Source organism: Sminthopsis crassicaudata, chromosome 3, assembly GCF_048593235.1.
Source record: "Sminthopsis crassicaudata isolate SCR6 chromosome 3, ASM4859323v1, whole genome shotgun sequence".
In the NCBI taxonomy this organism is placed as follows: Eukaryota; Metazoa; Chordata; class Mammalia; order Dasyuromorphia; family Dasyuridae; genus Sminthopsis; species Sminthopsis crassicaudata.
Window position 1 is genome coordinate 557,658,665 of NC_133619.1, and position 18,032 is coordinate 557,676,696.

Below are 18,032 nucleotides of genomic sequence, written 5' to 3' on the forward strand. Positions count from 1 at the left end.
GATGAAAATAGCTATACAAAGTTAAGTACAAAAGTATACACAAGCAGTGGACATGTATGAGATTTTACCCCACCTGCAACTTTACATTTGTTTGAAAAACAGAACTTGTTAACTAAAAAATATTGTCCTATAGTTCTGTCGTCAAGTTTAATGGATTTAACTGATTATGACACTAATACCAGTATCACTGATTTGATTTTTATAAAAAAAAAAAAAAACCCACATTTTTAAAAAATAAATTAAGTCAATGCAACACCCATGCAAGCTAGAATGTTAGCTGTTTGGGGTTTTGGACCTGACATCAGAACAAGATTTTCACAAAGTTCCAAACTTTGAAATCATGGTGTTTTTTTTTTTTTAAATTGCATCCATTTTCTGTATCAAAAGTGTGAAGCCCAAATTTCTCTTTGTGTGTGTTTTTGATCTTACCATTTTGTACTGAGCAGATAGATTTCTAAATACTTATTTCTCCAATATTTTATAACTTTCTTCATGAACTGAACTAAAACCAACTTCATCCTCACTCTTAATGCCCATTAATTTCCTGAATTTGACATTTTGGTCTTTATTCCCAAAATTCAATGTTTCCCAAATTTCAGCAGATTATGACTTATCCCTTTCTCCTCCTCCTCCTCCTCCTCCTCCTCCTCCTCCTCCTCCTCCTCCTCCTCCTCCTCCTCCTCCTCCTCCTCCTCCTCCTTCTTCTTCTTCTTCTTCTTCTTCTTCTTCTTTTGTCTGGCCAAAGCATTTTTATTTTCTTTTCCTGATCAGCAAATTTCACAGGATTCACAGCTGCTAGATTATAATAGCTAGGTACTGCTATTCTGGTCTCTGACAATGCTTGGCCTTTAGTGGCCATTTGAGCTAGCCTAGCTAACTGAGAAGTTGTGATCCAGTTGTTAGAAGGGCAGCAACATTGAGGACAGATCTACCAGTAGCTACAGCTGCTACTTTTTCTTGCTGTTTCTGTTTTTTAACCATTTCTTTTTCTTTCTGTTCTTGCAATTTCTTTGCTGTTTCCAATCTTCTAGCTAATGCTTCTTGTGCATCCATTGCTGTGTTTCTTCCTCTAAAAGGAGGTGGACTGGGAGTCCTACTTAAATTTCAGCTAAATCTTCTTTCTTTGCTGGCTTCTGCTTCTGGTCTACTTCTATTTCTGTGTCTATGTGTTCACCTTGAACTTGATTGAGATCTAGCCCGTGCTTTCTTTGCCTGCTTCTGGACCTTGACTTCTGTTCTCTGCTTCTACTATGAGGTTGCTTTTCAGAAGATCTAGATCTTGAACTACTTCTGCCTCTTAATGAAGTCCTTTCTTTGTGTTTGTGTCTGCCCTCACCATTTCTAGAAGAATTTAGTCTTTTTCTTCTCTTATCACAAGAATGTTCTTTGTCATTATAGTCTTTAGATTTATCTTTCTTGGAGAACTTGTCTTTGGATTCATGTCTTCCTGCCTGTTTTAATGAAGTAGGCTTATAATTTGGCTCTCTGAGTCTGCAACGTCTTCAGTTCACTCTCTTTGCGCAATAGCATGCTCTTAGCTTCTGCTCTGGCTTCTGAGTTTTCTTTCTTCATCATCTGACTTCCGTTTTCTTTCTCTTGACCTTGATCACCTCCTCCTCCTCCTCCTCCTCCTCCTCCTCCTCCTCCTCCTCCTCCTCCTCCTCCTCCTCCTCCTCCTCCTCCTCCTCCTCCTCCTCCTCCTCCTCCTCCTCCTCCTCCTCCTTCTTCTTCTTCTTCTTCTTCTTTCTTCTTCTTCTTTCTTCTTCTTGTCCTTCTTCTTTCCACAGCAAAGACAGGTCGGGATGGGTTTCCTGGAGCACTTTCCTGCACAGGCTATGGTAACTGTCAAGGTACCAGCTAGGCCGCTCTTTCTTTCCCCACTTCCTGTGTAAATACCTCTCCTTCTCTCCCAAGAAAAAAGAGGCAGAATAGACCCTACGCCATTTCTTGTCTTCCTCCTTTTGGCTCCCTATGGAGTCATGCCTTCCTCCCCACCTCTACCCCAGAATGGAGGGGCAGGAGGCCAGAGCTCGCCCAACTGAGGGAAAACTGCTCCAGTCATGTCACTGAGTTTTAAACATGAAACATTTACTTAGTAAAGCAAATAAATAATAAGAAAAAAAAAATAAAGCAAATAGGAGGAGTAATCATAACATTTATTTAGTGGAAGACAAAAGTAGGAATAATTAAGTGCCATGGATACTTAATAGAAATCAATTTTAGCTTTGAAAATTTTAATTAATTAGTTAATTAAAAATACAAGATAGAAAAAATAATGAAAAACATTGCCATGTGGACAGCACAACATGAGAGAATTCAAAACATAAAGTAATACATTTCTATTTCCAGAAATCATATATAATAAAAAATATGTGTAGTACGGAAATGGTGAGGGGTCACCATTTAATAAAAAAAGCTGGAGAGAGCTCTAGAAAAAATCAAAGTTTATTTTACATTCTCCCAAGAAGGGTGTCCCACCCTTCCAGCAGACAATCAAAGAGAGGAAGCACCTCCTGTGGGCAGGACGGCACCTTTAATCCCTAACGCAAAACACCCCCTCCCACCATTGACTCTCATCCTCATTGGCTGAGAGTCTTACATTCTCAACTCGAGATCTACCCACGAAATTGAACTTGATCAATAAGTACATAGTTGCCCATATTTGGCTGAAATAGGGAAAAGATATCATGAGAGGGGAACAAAATTATGCCCTTGACTTGATGTTCAGAGTCCTTCAGGCCTACTCAAACTCTGAAGTAGATGAAGCCTTACTCGATTTTCACAACTGTCTTGAAAGATCTCACCTCATCTCATTCATATACATTATGTTCAGCTCTATCCATCTTTTTTTTTTTTTTTGCTTCTTTGTAGATTTTCTTTTGTTCTCTGCTGTGCACTTTTTGCTTTATTCTTTTACCCCCAAGAAGGCTACAATTTTTATGTGAAAATATATCATATTTATATATGTATATATGCACATATATATATCTATAATTATGCACATAAACATTATAGATCTATGTTTGACTATATTATGCCTATTTTCCGTTTCTCTGAAGGTTGAAAACATCTTTCATAAGCCCAAATCAGAACCATATTTTGCTAAGCATACCATTTTCCTATACCATAGTAATATTCCAACTTTATACTATCTAGTTCTTTTAAATAGTCTTGAGATAATATTGATTAATATGGCTGACATATAGTGTTGTTTTGCTATTTTAAAATTAAATTTATTTTTGCTTTAACTCTGAGATCAAGATTACTACCCCTGGTGTTTTTGTTTTTACATAATCAATTCTATTCCTAATCTTTACTTTATCTTTAGGTGTATCTCTTATTTCCCATCCCTCCCGACTCCTCTATTTTACTTTTACCTTGTCCTCCAGTTACATAATTTATCATCAATCCAAGGATCTCTCCTTTCTACTCAACCCCCCATTTGATTTCCATTAATCTACCTACTCTTCTATACCACTCCCCTTATCCTATTTTCTCACCCTCTTATTTTTAAAAAAATTTAGAAGACTTGTTTCCTTCTATAATTTAGAAAACTTATTTCCTTCTAAATGTACATGTTGTTCTCTCTTTAACCTGACATGATATGAGTAGGATTCCCTCTCCCCCTCCCTATTCTCTTACCCTCTTATTTCTTTCTGAATTTAGAAGACTTGAAAACACACACACACACACACACACACACACACACACACACACACACACACAGATTTTTTTTTTCCTTTTTAGCCCATTCCCAATGGGAGTAGGGTTCCAGAACTGTCCACCCTCCATCTAATTTCTTTGTGTTTCCTAAATGGTTTTACTTTTTAGAATCACATCATACTCATGTCTACCCCAATCTTTCTTTCAAATTACTCAATTACTAATGACTGTTTTAGACATATAGTTTACATTTCCATATATATAAAACACAAACTGTGCTTGTTAAGTCCCTTGTAATTAGTATTTGATGTTTATCTTACATTTCTCTTGGATCTTGTATGTCAAATTTTCTGTTAAATTTAGGCCTTTTTGCAACAAAATCCTGAAATGCTGGTAATTCACTAAATATCCATTTTTTTCCCCATTCAAGATTATGCTTAATTTTGCTGATGTGATATTTTTGGCCATAAACCCAGTTCTTTCGTTCTTCAATATATACAGTGTTCCAAGACCTGCAGTCTTTAAGTGTAGCTGCTGCAAGGTCTTGTGTGATTCTAATTCTGGCTCTGCCGTATTTGAATTTTTTTTTCCTTGTCCGCACAATATTTTCTTCTTGATCTAAGGGTTTTGCACTTTGGCTATGATGTTCCTGTAGGTTTTCTTATAAGACTCTTTCAGGTAGTGATTGGTGATTTTTTTTTTTCTATTTCTACTTTTCTCTCTTATTCTAACATTTCAGGACAATTTTCTCAAATTATTTCTTGCATTGTTGTACCAATATTTTTTAATATAACTTTCTTTTTTTTTTTTCTTTTCTTTTTTTTTTTTTTGAGGCTGGGGTTAAATGACTTGCCCAGGGTCACACAACACACATTTGAACTTGGGTCCTCCTGAATTCAAGGCTGGTGCTCTATCCACTGTGCCACCTAGCTGCCCCTTAATATAACTTTCAAGTAGTTCTATTATTCTTATATATTTATCTTCTTGATCTGTTTTCCAGATCAATTGTTTTTCTTATGAGATGTCTCACATTCTCTTCTATTTTTTTTTCATTTCTTATATTTTATTTTATTATGTCCTAGTCTCTTATAATTTCATTGGTTTCCCTTTGCCCAATTTTAATTTTCAAGTAGTCATCTTTTTCCTTAAGTTTCTCCTTTGTTGTTTGACTTTCTTTTCATAATCTTGGTTTTTGGTTGGGGTTTTTTTTTTGGGGGGGATTGTTCTTATATTTTTAAAATTTCCTTAATCTTTTTAAAGTCTTTTTTTAGTTTTTCTCTGAATTCTTTTTGGGCAGGTGACCTCTTGACATTATTCTTTGGAGTAAAAAGGGCTTTTTTTGGCTTCAGCATCTTCCTCTGAAGATGAAACCTGATCTTCTCTATTCCCATAGTAACTCTCTGTGGTTGAGTTCTTTCTCTCTGCCTGCTCTTTTTTTTTTTAATTTTTTTTTTAAATTTTTAATTTTTTTTAAACTGCAGCTTGTTAGTGTGGGGAAATGTAACTCTGGCCTCAGATTCTCCTTCAGTCCTCTACTCTGTCTTGGAACTGAAACCAAGAATTTCTCCTGTAAATGACCACAGCAAGGGGGCAATGCTGATTCTTTCTTATACACCGCCATGTCTGGGTGGCAGCTGGGCTTGGTGTCCCTCGTAAGAAGAGGCTCATATACCAGATTTCCCAGCTATTCAGGAGATGAAGATGGCAGTGGCTGAGGCTGAGGCTAGTCACCAATCAGTTAGCCCAGAGCTCATTGCTTTCTGCTTAAGCAGAATTGGTTGAGAGGTTTTTATGTTTCAGTGGGGCCAAACCTCTATCCTGGTATCTTTCTTGATTTTCAACTTGTTCCAGTAGAACCATTGTTCTGTCCCAAATCTTTTTTTTTTTTTTTTAACCTCTCTACATCTGTCCTGAGGTGCTATTTTTGTCTCCTTTGTGAGGGAGACCAGGAGAGTTTGGAATTTTCTGACTTACTCCACCATCTTCCCCAAATCTTCTCCCTATTTTTTTTCCCTAAGTTTGTAATCCAACTACTTAATTTGCACTGAAATCCATGACTGGAACCTGTTAAGCATAATATGGCTGAGCTGAAAAGGACTCTGAGATCATCTAATCCCAGTACCTTAACCCCAGAGTGACAGAATTGGGATTTGAACCCAGGTGTTCTTATTTAAAATCATATGTTTGTTTCAATACATCATGGCTAACTTGAGATTCTCCTTTAACCTCTTTCTGTTCCTCTTCTTTTTAAAGAGATAATGAGTAATAAAATATACAAATGGCTGGCCAAAAAGGAAGGAAAAGGGGAAATTAAAAGTATGAATAAATGAAAATCTCCAAGAGTAAGTTGGCTCCAAGATTTAGTAAACCATTTTGAGATGTTCTATTATATTACTAAAGAATTTCTCTACATTCCTTAAAATACTGTTTAGATAGGACAAATCGGCTTAAATGAAGCTAAGTGGTTATGCCCCTTTTATGGTGTTGTGGGCAATATTCATTGGGCAACTCATAATTCTGGAGATAAAAATTTGTCTCTTGGCAACACAGTGGTAACCAATATCTAGCCCAGCTCAGGAGAACACCTGGCTCTCCTGGGGTGGCATCCAATGGGAATTTCAAAGTAAAGAATCTACTTCTGTTTTGAGTAGCAAGCATAAAAATAAGATGAAAGGTAGTATGACATAATGAAGAGAACACAAATATGAAATGAAAACCTGGGTCCTTGTCCTTTTCCCTTTAACCTTGGGCAAATGATTCAAAGATTCTTCTTGGTTTCAGTTTCTTCATCCAAAAAATTAAAGTGGCTTGATTGGCTTATATCTTAAAGTTCCTTCTAAATCTAAATTCTAAGATCTTGGAAAAAATTAAATTAGAATTCAAAACAGATTTTTACATTTACATTTTACATTTCATACTTTCTCAGAGTCATACAGAGTAGATACTCTAAATACACTGTCAGTGACTTCTTTGTACATTTCCAGACTCCAGGCATTTTCCCTGGCAGCCTCCCATATCTGTAATGCTTTTCCTTTTTACCTTTCTGTAGTGCAGTACCCTGGTTTTTTCCAAGTTCTAGCTAAAAGTCCATTTTCTGAAAAGCTTTTCCTATTTCCATTAGTTCTAGTGACTTCCTTCTGAGATTATCTCCAAGTTATTCTATACATATATATATCTTGTTTTCAGGTGCTATTTCTTCCATAAAATTATATGAACAACTCTCTGGTGAAAATTTTCTTTCTTTCCTTAAATTTTCCTAAATCACATCTCCTGAATCTTATCTTTATCTTCTTCATGGCATCTATGAACAAGAAGTTTCGTCAATATCTGGTGAATTAAAACCAATGAAGGTTGAAAGTGTCTCCAAATAAAATTTTTCGGGGCTACATGTCCTTTGAATAAAGAAACAGTTTTATGTAGTACTGTTTATTGGTAGAAAAGAAATATTGGCTAATCTTGGGTCACTCATATCTCTTGACTTCACTTTTATTGGTGACTTGTAATCTACAGTATCCAAAAACTGGACTTAGACAAGTAGTCCCTGCATTATATTATAAGCTTTTTGAGGGCAGGGTCTATCTTTTAGTATTCTCAGCACTTAGTAGAATGTCTGCATTATAGTAGACATTTAATAAATGTTGATTGATTGATCTATTACATAGTTTGTATTTGGCCTTCCCCATTCTCATGTGCAATCCTTAGAGACTGTTTTTGCCTTTTTTTGTATTTTCACTAGTACAGTGTCTGGCACTTTATAAATGCCTGTTGATTGAATTATTGATAACATGGTATAATTGACTTAGAAGTCAGAAGTTGAATTCAAGATGTAGAATTGTCATGTTCTGGCTGTGAAATATGGACCAAGTCATTTTTTAACTCATTAGGATCTTAGTTTCCTTACTTGAAAAATGAAGATGAGGGGGAAATGATGAGGGGATCCCAAAACTCTCTAAAACTCCTTCAAGGAGAAATTCTCCTTAAACCCTGAAGACCCTACCAGAAGGGAAACAGGACAAACAACTTCATTCTGTTATGTAGGTGGGGCTAGTTCAGTCCTGAGATGGAGAATTCCAATCCTTTTGAATTAAAGAAAGACTCATTCAATTCTATTCAATTCCAGTTCAAGCTGTGCTGACCAGCTCCCATCAAGAGCAACTCCCAGCTTGTAGCCAAGGCTTATAAAATGAGCCAATTTTAAGCTCAGTCCTTTCAGAGGACCTAACATGCCATGCCATACCATGCCATGCTATGCCAAGGAAACCTCTGCCCACTGAAATAATATTCTCTTTCAGCATTACCCTTTCTTTATCTTCCTCACCTATTTCCCTAATAAGACTTTATATCTCTCTATCAGGATTTCTCTGCTAGAAACTTTACTTCTCTGTCAGACCTTGCCACTAAGGATTTCAGTCTTTCTATTCATGCATAACAAAGGCTGACTTCCCAATGCCAATAATAAACTTTTTTTTTATCAGTCTAGCTTTTCGGATTCATAAATTATTTTACGAAAGACCTCTTCACTGCCAGAAGGGGGTTCCCACAACTCACTACCTTGTGTCTAATCCTAAAAGGATTTAGGGGAGCTAAATCTCTTCATTTGGTTCCCTGAATCTCGAACCTGCCACTAATTTCATCATTTAACTCCCTGACCACCAAGAACCCTAATCTCATCAAAGGGACCAGAGAGATGATCCCTGAAGTTCCTTCAAGTTCAAATACTTTGTGATTCTTTATCAAATCATGCCAAGGAATAACAAATGATGCTTCCTTGAGAATATTCTCTCAGAGACATTCCCTCAGACTAAGGGCATTGCTGGACATGGGCTATGGAATTCAGGCTATCAGAGGCCTCTAGTATTCTGATAAAATTTGCTGTAAACTGAGCAGGTCCTTTGGCTATCTTTGTCATCTGATAGAAACAAACAAGTGCACTGAAATTGAAAAGTGTTTATAGGAACAAAACTAATACAGCCAAGATAAGAAGGGAAAAGATAAACTGGAGAAAAAAAATCTCTGTATCAAATATCTCTAATAATGGTCTGATATCTATTCAAAATATGTGGGAAGTTAGCAGGAATATGTAAAACTAAAAGCCACTCCTCAATGGATAAGTGGCTTAAAAAATGAATAAACAGTTCTCAAAAAATTGCAAATTCTTATTAACCAATGAAAAAATATTGCAAACTATTACCAACCAATGGTTCAGATCACTAATATCAAAAGAAATGTATATGAAAATAGTTCTCTGGTTTTATCTAATATCCAGAAAGTCAGCAAAGGCAATAAAAGAATAATCAGTTGGAGGGGTTATGAAAAGATGGATACGCTGATACATTACTGGTAGAGCTAAAAATTGATACAATCTTTCTGTTATACAATTCAAAATAGTTCAAATAAAATCATTCAAATATTCATACCCTTTAAGCCAGAAATTCCATTTGCTAGACATATACCCAAGAAGATCAATCACAAAAAGAAAGGTTCACAATTCAAAGGACTTGTGATGGAAAAAGCTATCTGCAACCAGAAAGAGGACTATGAGGATTGAATGTGGATCACAACATAGTATTTTCTTTTTTTTTTAATTGTTTATTTTTAAAAATTTTACTTAATTTAATTAACTTTTACAAAAATTTTATGCATAGGTAATTTTTCAGCATTGACAATTGCAAAACGTTTTCTTCCAACTTTTCCCTTCCTTCCCCTTACCCCTTCCCTTAGATGTCAGGTTGACCAATACATGTTAAATATGTTAAAGTATAAGATAAATACAATATATGTTTTATTAAACAATTTAACAAATTAGATAATTTAACAAATATCTCTTTTGATCATAATATCAATCTTTTTTTTTAAACCTTGCCTTTATTTTTCTATGGATAATTTTTTAAAATTTTATTTATAAATTTTTTGACAGTATATATGTATGAGTAATTTTTTTATAACATTATCCCTTGTATTCATTTTTCCACATTATCCCCTCCCTTCCTCCCTCTACTTCCTCCCCTTGATGACAGGCAATCCCATACATTTTACATGTGTTACAGTATAACCTAGATGCAATATATGTGTGTAAATACTATTTTCTTGTTGCATATTAAGTATTAGATTCCGAAGGTATAAGTAACCTGGGTAGATAGACAGTAGTGCTAACAATTTACATTCACTTCCCAGTGTTCCTTCTCTGGGTATAGTTATTTCTGTCCATCATTGATCAACTGGAAGTGAGTTGGATCTTCTTTATGTTGAAGATTTCCACTTCCATCAGAATACATCCTCATACAGTATTGTTGTTGAAGTGTACAGCGATCTTCTGGTTCTGCTCATTTCACTCAGCATCAGTTGATGTAAGTCTCTCTAAGCCTCTCTGTATTCCTCCTGTTGGTCATTTCTTACAGAGCAATAATAATCCATAACCTTCATATACCATAATTTACCCAACCATTCTCCAATTGATGGACATCCATTCATCTTCCAGTTTCTAGCCACTACGAAAAGAGCTGCCACAAACATTTGGCACATACAGGTCCCTTTCCCCTCCTCAGTATTTCTTTGGGATATAAGCCCAACAGCAGCAATGCTGGATCAAAGGGTATGCACAGTTTGATAACTTTTTGGGCATAGTTCCAAATTGCTCTCCAGAATGGCCGGATTCTTTCACAACTCCACCAACAATGCATCAGTGTCCCAGTTTTCCCACATCCCCTCCAATATTCATCATTATTTGTTCCTGTCATCTTAGCCAATCTGACAGGTGTGTAGTGGTATCTCAGAGTTGTCTTAATTTGCATTTCTCTGATCAGTAGTGATTTGGAACACTCTTTCATATGAGTGGATATAGTTTCAATTTCATCATCTGTGAATTGTCTGTTCATATCCTTTGACCATTTATCAATTGGAGAATGGTTTGATTTCTTATAAATTAGAGTCAGTTCTCTATATATTTTGGAAATGAGACCTTTATCAGAACCTTTAACTTTAAAAAGTGTATTTGGAGTGCAATGTATTTGAAACAGAACTCTAACTGCAATGCTATCACTTTAGGCAAGTAGTCACCTCTCATCCTTAGTTTTTCTCATTTATAAAAATAGGATTTCATTTTGCATTTTGTTACATTAAAACTATATTGTCCAAATATAATTTTTGATAATAATAATAAAAATCATTAGCATTTATATTGTTTTCTCTGTGTTTCACTGTGCTAAGTACGTTATAGTTATTATTTCATTAGATCTGATGAAAGGACCCTGAAATTCTCTGAAAACTCCTTCAAGGAGAAATTCTCCTTAAATCCTCCTCTGTGAGACCCATCCCAAGGAACTAAGATAAAGTGGTTTATCTTGGTGGGACGAGTTGAAGTATTCCATTCCAAGATTTTCTACCCCTATTGTTGGCTCAAAACCACTCTCAGCAAGTAGTCTCATCTAGGCCTGGGGGCAGTGACAGCATTGAGGGAATCTCATTCAATTGGAACTTCTGTCTCACATTTCCTTATAAAAATGGCAACTTGAAGCTCAATCCTTGAAGAGGACTTAATATGCCATCTATAGCATATTAGCAAACTCTTGCCTCTGGAATATTCTCTTTCAGCATTATCCTCTCTTTATCTTAACCTATTTCCCTAATAAAACTTTATATCTCTCTGTTGGGATTTCTCTACTAGAAACTTGACTTCTCTGTCGGAACCTTGCCACTAAGGAATTCAGCCTTTCTATTCATGCAGAGCAAAAGCTGACTTTCAAATGCCCATAATAAACTTCTTTTTATCAGCCTAGCTTTTCAGGTTCATAAATTCCTTTACAAAAGATCTCTGCACCACCAGAAGGAGGTTCCTATAACTGCCTACCTTGTGCCAGTCCTAAAGGGGATTTAGGAGAGCCAAATCTATCATTTGGTTCCCTGATTGGGAATCTAGGGGAGACTACCCTCAATCTAATCTCATCAGATCCATACAACAACTGTGGGACATAGGTGTCAGTATTTTAGCCTCATTTTGCAGATGAGAAAACTGAAGCAAACAGAGATTAATTAATTGCCTTGGGTGACACATCTAATAAGTGTTTCCCTTTTTTATTCTGGTCTTGAGTGGCCTACTTCTTATAAGGACTTACTCCCTAATTGTTGGTAATTTCAAATTGTTGGGGTATTTTGTATTTGCTTTTTGCTTTTCTTGGTATCCCCAGCACAAAGCTCACTCCCTGGTTCTTCTCCTTTAATCTCACCGATTTACCCTCTCCTTCCTTTAGAATAGAATTATTCCCATGTCTCTCCCATCTTTAAAAAACCCTTACTTGATCAACCATTCCTGGTATCTACAATTATCCTTTAACTCTCCTCCCCTTCTTCAATAAACATCTTCAATATTTGACAATATGTTAATCACCTTCTCCTCTTGTATATGTTTTTTTAAAACTTTCTGTTTCCATGATATTTTTTTCTCCTTATTCACTTTTTATTTGCCCAGCTGTTGCTTCCGTCTCTTTTACTAGTTCTTCATCTTAATGTTCACTATTTCTGACTATCCTCCATCATGGCTCTATCTTGGTCCTTCTTTTTTTGGCTTATATTATCACAATTGATTCATCAATTCCCAAGGTTTTAATTATGCTCTCTATGTTCAACCGTATTATATCTTCTAAACCATAGTCATGAATTTCCATTTCTTCTTGGACATCTTGAAATCAGTTTTGGGGATTATTTTTTAGAAACAACCAGAAATCAAACACTTGTCCTGGGACTGGTAGTCTCTCTGATCTATTTATGCACTCCTGTTACCCCCAGTTCCTTAATTAGTATTTCAACATTCTCAAAGGACCTTGCAATTTGGTATCAGGCCTCTAATAGTTTGGAGTTGCTGCCTTGGTCTAACTGCATAATCTGCTCAGAATTCTATTTCCTAGTAGCAGCTCCTGTTCTATTGAGAGGGGACAGGTAGAGGTATTCCAGGCCCCATTTTTTCCCTGCTTTGGAGTCCCTGACAGACTTGGAGTGCCCCTCTTAGGATGGGCAGCAGGAGTGTCTTGAGCACTGCTACTCCCTATATATAAGCAGAGGCTGAGTTAAATGCACAAATGACCACAGACCTAACTCACAGTGAATTGTCCATTTCAAACTGGATTCTCTGGCTGAGATGTTCCCCAACTGCAGAGGACTTGCTATTTCTGCAATAGGGAGTCCTGTGTGCCTCCCTAAATAAGGAATGCTGTTTTTATGCTAATAACTCTGGGGTTACAGTGAGAAACTTGTCCTTGCCATAAGTCCTTGCATTTTTCTAGTTTTATTTTTGGCTTATTTACTTTATATATGGTTGGTCAAAATTATGGTGCTAAGACCTTCTAGAGGAAGTAATTCAATGATCTGAATATTCAGAAGAGAGTGTGGAATGTTATGCCACAGTTCTATTTTATTGTCCTGACTCAGTTTCTATAATTATCCTGACTCAGTTTCCCTAAATTGTCCTGCCTCGATTTCCCTAATTGTTCTGCCTCAATTTATAATTGTTCGGCTCAATCCTGCAAAATCACCCCTCTCTCTTAATCAGAATATTTGATAAGAATAAAAGATCTTATATTTTAGAATTTCAGAATGCCTCTCCCCATCCCAAGCAATCAAAATATCAGATATCATCTTATCAAGATGCTTCTCCCCATTTCTGGGATTCCTCCCCCTATTATGTCAACCCTATTTCTGGTGCCTTCTCCCCACCCTGTCAGAGTTCTGTTCCTGCTCAGCACCCTGACTCTGCCCCTGCCTCAATCTATCCCCTGTGTCTGAGCCAAGTGTATATAGGTCATTGAGAACTCACATTGCCGTATTCTTGGAGGTGATAGTCTCATTCAGGTCTGGGACCAAACCATGGATCCATTTGGTCCCAGTAAATCTCTCCCTTTCAAATAAAATATTAAATATTCTCTAATCTATCTTGCCTCAGTTTCTCCAGCATTACAACCTTAATATTATCTACTAATTGTTCCTTGGACTGAACATTCCATGTTCCATCTTTATATTATTGGGTGTCCTCCACTCTTGGAATATGCTACCCCTTCACCTCAATCTCTTCATTTTCTTTGCTTCTTTTAAAACTCAGCTCAAAGGCCTTCTTTTATAGGAGGTTTTTCCTGGTCCTCCAACTGCTAATTTGGATCCCTTTTTGGATCCTTTTCTACCCACTCTACATATATTTTGTATGTAGCTAGTTATTTACATGTTTTCTCCTCCATAAGAATGTGAGCTCCTTGAGAGCAAGGACTGCTTGGTTTTGTTTTGTTTTTTAACTTTTCTCTTTTCCAATAAGTTTTTATTTTTTCACAATTAAATTTATACTGATCTCATTTGATCTTTATAATATGCTGATGAAGTAGGAAGTGAGCGTTTAGTGCAATTTCAATGCAATTTCAAATAGACTTCATTAAATAGCAAGTTCCCCTTCCATCTGTTCTCTAGTTGCTTCCTGTTTATATTTTTCTGCCTAATAATTGAATTGCAAACTTCACCAGTGCAGTCTCTCCTCAAGGCAACTTCTATATTTTGGCTACTGGATGGCTGAATAATGGAATGAATACTCTGACACCTCCCTTGAGTAGATATTATTGTCATTAAGAATTAAAAAATTTCTCAATATAGGTAACACAAGCAGTCAGTCACCTTCTGGGTAGTTAGTCCCTTCTGGGAGTGATAGCAGCAGTAGGAATTGTGTCAGCCATACCCTGACTAGCTGATAACATAACAATATCTTTTAATTTTGTGCCTTTTCTATTACCTTCCTTGAAACTTGGAGTCTTCATATGAGGAGAGAAGAGAAGAACACATGGTAGGCTTTGGATAAAGAGCAGCAGTTTGTGAAGAGTCAAGAAGTATCATAAAGATCCTTTTTTTAGGGGGCATCCATCCCTTTTCTGTCTTCCATGAACATTCCCCTTCATCCCCCCCACCCCCAAAGTTTCCTGGCTATGTATTATGAGCATGAAGAGTAATCTTGAGGAGCTAAATACTTTTATCATTCTTTTGGACCAGTTAAATTGTACTTGTGGGTGACTGACTGCCTTATATACTAATAATTTTATTTTCATTCCAAGAGACAGAAATTGTCATACAAATCTGGTTCCCAGCACACTCTAGAGTCTTTTTTCCCTTCTACCAAAACAAACAAAACAACTTTTTTTTATTTGTTTGTTTGTTTTGAAACAGTTTTTTAAACAGTCATTCTTTGTCCTGGGATCTTATCTAAGCCTTTCAGCTAGAGGTGTCCGTTTCCTGTGTCAGTCAGGCATCACAAAGGACAGCTCCAGCATTCCAAACTATTCACATCAGATCTTCAATGTTGAGCCTGGAGTCATGGGTGCAAGACAAAAATAACAGTGTAATCTTGCTTCCATTCAGTGCTGCTGGATCAGAGAAAAGCCAAATGGAGTTTTCTAGCTTCATGGCATTTACCTTGTGCTTGTTCCATTTCCTTCCATGTGCCAGGTTCCTTATCTGAAGCAGCCCAATAACAAATCAACAAAGATAGAGGCTGAGGGACTGCCTATCTCTTGGGCTGGCTCTTTGAAGAACTGTAAGCAATCTCTAACAGTAAGGACGGATTCCATGACTCAAGAAGGAACAGACCTCAGTGATTTGTGATTCATCAAATACATACATATACATAGATAGACTAAATATTCCTATTTGGTGTTAAAGTGACTCAGGATCAATAGATAACAAACAGTTATTAAGCACCTGCTATGTTAGGCATTGTGCTTTACACTCAAGATGCAAAGACAAAAAAGAAACAATCTCTCCCCTGGAAAAGTAAAGCTTATCTTATACATTTCTTAAGTCTGCTTTAATGCAACTAGTATCCTAGCTACTCTTAGCAATGTAGGAGTTTGTTTCAGGAAACAAAAAGAATCATTAGAAATGCTGACAAAAAATGGAAGCTATTACAGGAAATATATTTTTCTATTGATAAAATCAAGAAATTATTTATCAATATTATTCATCTCATCTTTTTAAAAATTTCTATTTTACATGTTGATAATATGTATTACATATTGGATTAATAATATATGTATATAATATATATATATATATAAATATACATATTCCAGAATATGAGCTAAACATTTTTTTTTTTTACCGACAGGATATGTGATCAAAAAAGTTTGAAGAACACTTATCTAAGAATTATTGTTTCATTAGGGAAATTAGGTTTAGGAAGGACATTGGCAAAGTGAAACAGACAACCAGAATGATAAAATATAAGATAAATGATATTATTTTTTACATCACTTTACAAACATCATTTCTTTTGAGGCTTACAATAATCTGGTTAAAAGCCTCCAGTAAGAGAGTCATGGTAGAGCATGAGATCCCCATTAGGTAGCATCGATGTTATTAGTATAAAGAAAGTATTAAGCTGTTCAAGGCAGACTGCCACCATTATAGGCAAACAGTTGACAACATCAAAATCAAACTATCAAACAAAATCCTCCATCAGCAAAATGATTGTGACTGGCTGAAGGCATAAATTACATTAGCATTTTTCTTTTAGCAAGTTTTTTTAAAATTAAGATATGTACCCTGATTTTTTAAAAAGACATTGCACTATTGCACACTTATTAGACTACAATATAGTACAAACATAACTTTTATATGTACTGGGAAAAAAATTCCTGCGACTTGCTTTATTGTGATATTTACTTTATCAGTAGTCTAGAACTGAATGTGAAATAATTCTGAAATATGTTCTACTAACTATTCATATCCTTTGAACACTTCTCAACTGGGAATGACTTTTATTGTTATAAATGTGATTAACTCTTTATGTTTCTCAGAAATGACATCTTTTTCAGAGAAACTTGCTACAAAGATTTTTTTCCTCATATAACCATTTCCCTTTTAATTTCAGTTTTTTTGCGTGTGCGAAAACTTTAAATTATTTTATCATCACAATTGTCTATTTTATCTTTTGTTAACTTCTTTATCTTCTTTATGAGCCCAGTGATTAGAAAGCAGTTTCTTATTGGCCTCTCTTATAGTTATGATCTGATTTTTTATATCTATGTAACCATTTGGAGCCATATGTGATATAAGGTTCTGGTCTAATTTTAATTTTTACCATGCTGCCTACCAGTTTTCCCACAAACTGTTGTCTAATAGTGCTAATTATTGGGCTAGGCAAATAGTAAAATAATTTATCCCCAATAGTTGTTATCTTTGAATTGAATATCCTTACAACTTTTTGAGCTAAGTAGTGTCAGCTTTATTATCCTATACTTCTCTGCTTCTCCTTCTATAAAAAGTCATCCCATATTATAAAATATTTTTAAAGAAAAAAAACTAGGTAGGAGAAGGAAAAGAATTAGTAAAACTCATCAAGTCATTAAAAAAATCAAACATATACACAAATGCTCCACATCCATGAATCTGCTACCTTTGCAAAAAGTTTGAAGGAGGTATCTTACATCTCTTTTTGGGTAATGCTTGCCAAAACTTGTATCTTTTGGAGACTCAGAAGAATCTAAAAGTGACAGTAGAGAAACAGGTCAGTAACAGGTGCACATCTTTTCTTTCTTTGTAAATCTTTCAGTTCCAAGGACAATGATCCTGATTGACTTGGTTTTCAAACAATAGATTCCAGAACTAAAGAAATGCAAATTGCAATGAAGATCTCTGGTAGCTTTCTAGTTATTTTTGATTATCAACTTTATCCTATTCAAATGTGAATAGCGTGGAATCTAAAAAAACCCCACTCTTAGGAGTCTAATCATTAAGATAGTCAGGATGGGATTTTTAAAAATGATATATTACTATGTTTGTTCTTCAGTGTGGCTCTAAAGCGAAAGTACACAGATACAAACCCCATTATGCATCTAGTTAGTATAAAGTAATGGAAAAAGCACTGAACTGGGAATCAAGAGCTCTGGGTATTATTCTGGACCTCCCACTTACTTATTATACCTATGTGTTATATTGGAAAACTCTTTTAAAGTCTCTTTGAGTTTTAAATCCTATGAAATATTGAAATGCCAATGAAAAATTTTATAATTTAGGACAAAGTAACATTATTTTTATTCAAACTTGCTAAGTTATCAAAGAATATCTCCATCCAGAGCATTCTCTAACAATATACACCAAATAGCAAAACTTTTAATTAAGACAGAAGAGGAAAGTAAGTAATAAGGGAAGAGTATTCCATATGAAAAAGGATATGTTTTACATAGATTCTCATATGATTGGAGATGGAAAATTCCTTGGATAGCTCACTCTCAAAGCTGAATCTCCTTCCTTTGGAAGACATCACAGCTCCATCTTTTAGAAATTGTACATCACTCGAGCTCCACTCCGCCACTATTGTTGCTTACTTCTTTGCCTCCAAAACTACCTCT

General features: G+C 35.6%; 1 pseudogene; it reads right to left on the reverse strand.

Annotated features, from left to right (window-relative positions):
• Positions 1–357: 357 nt before the first annotated feature.
• LOC141562350 (arginine/serine-rich coiled-coil protein 2-like) overlaps positions 358–18,032 on the reverse strand; it is a 32,492-nt pseudogene continuing 14,817 nt past the window's right edge.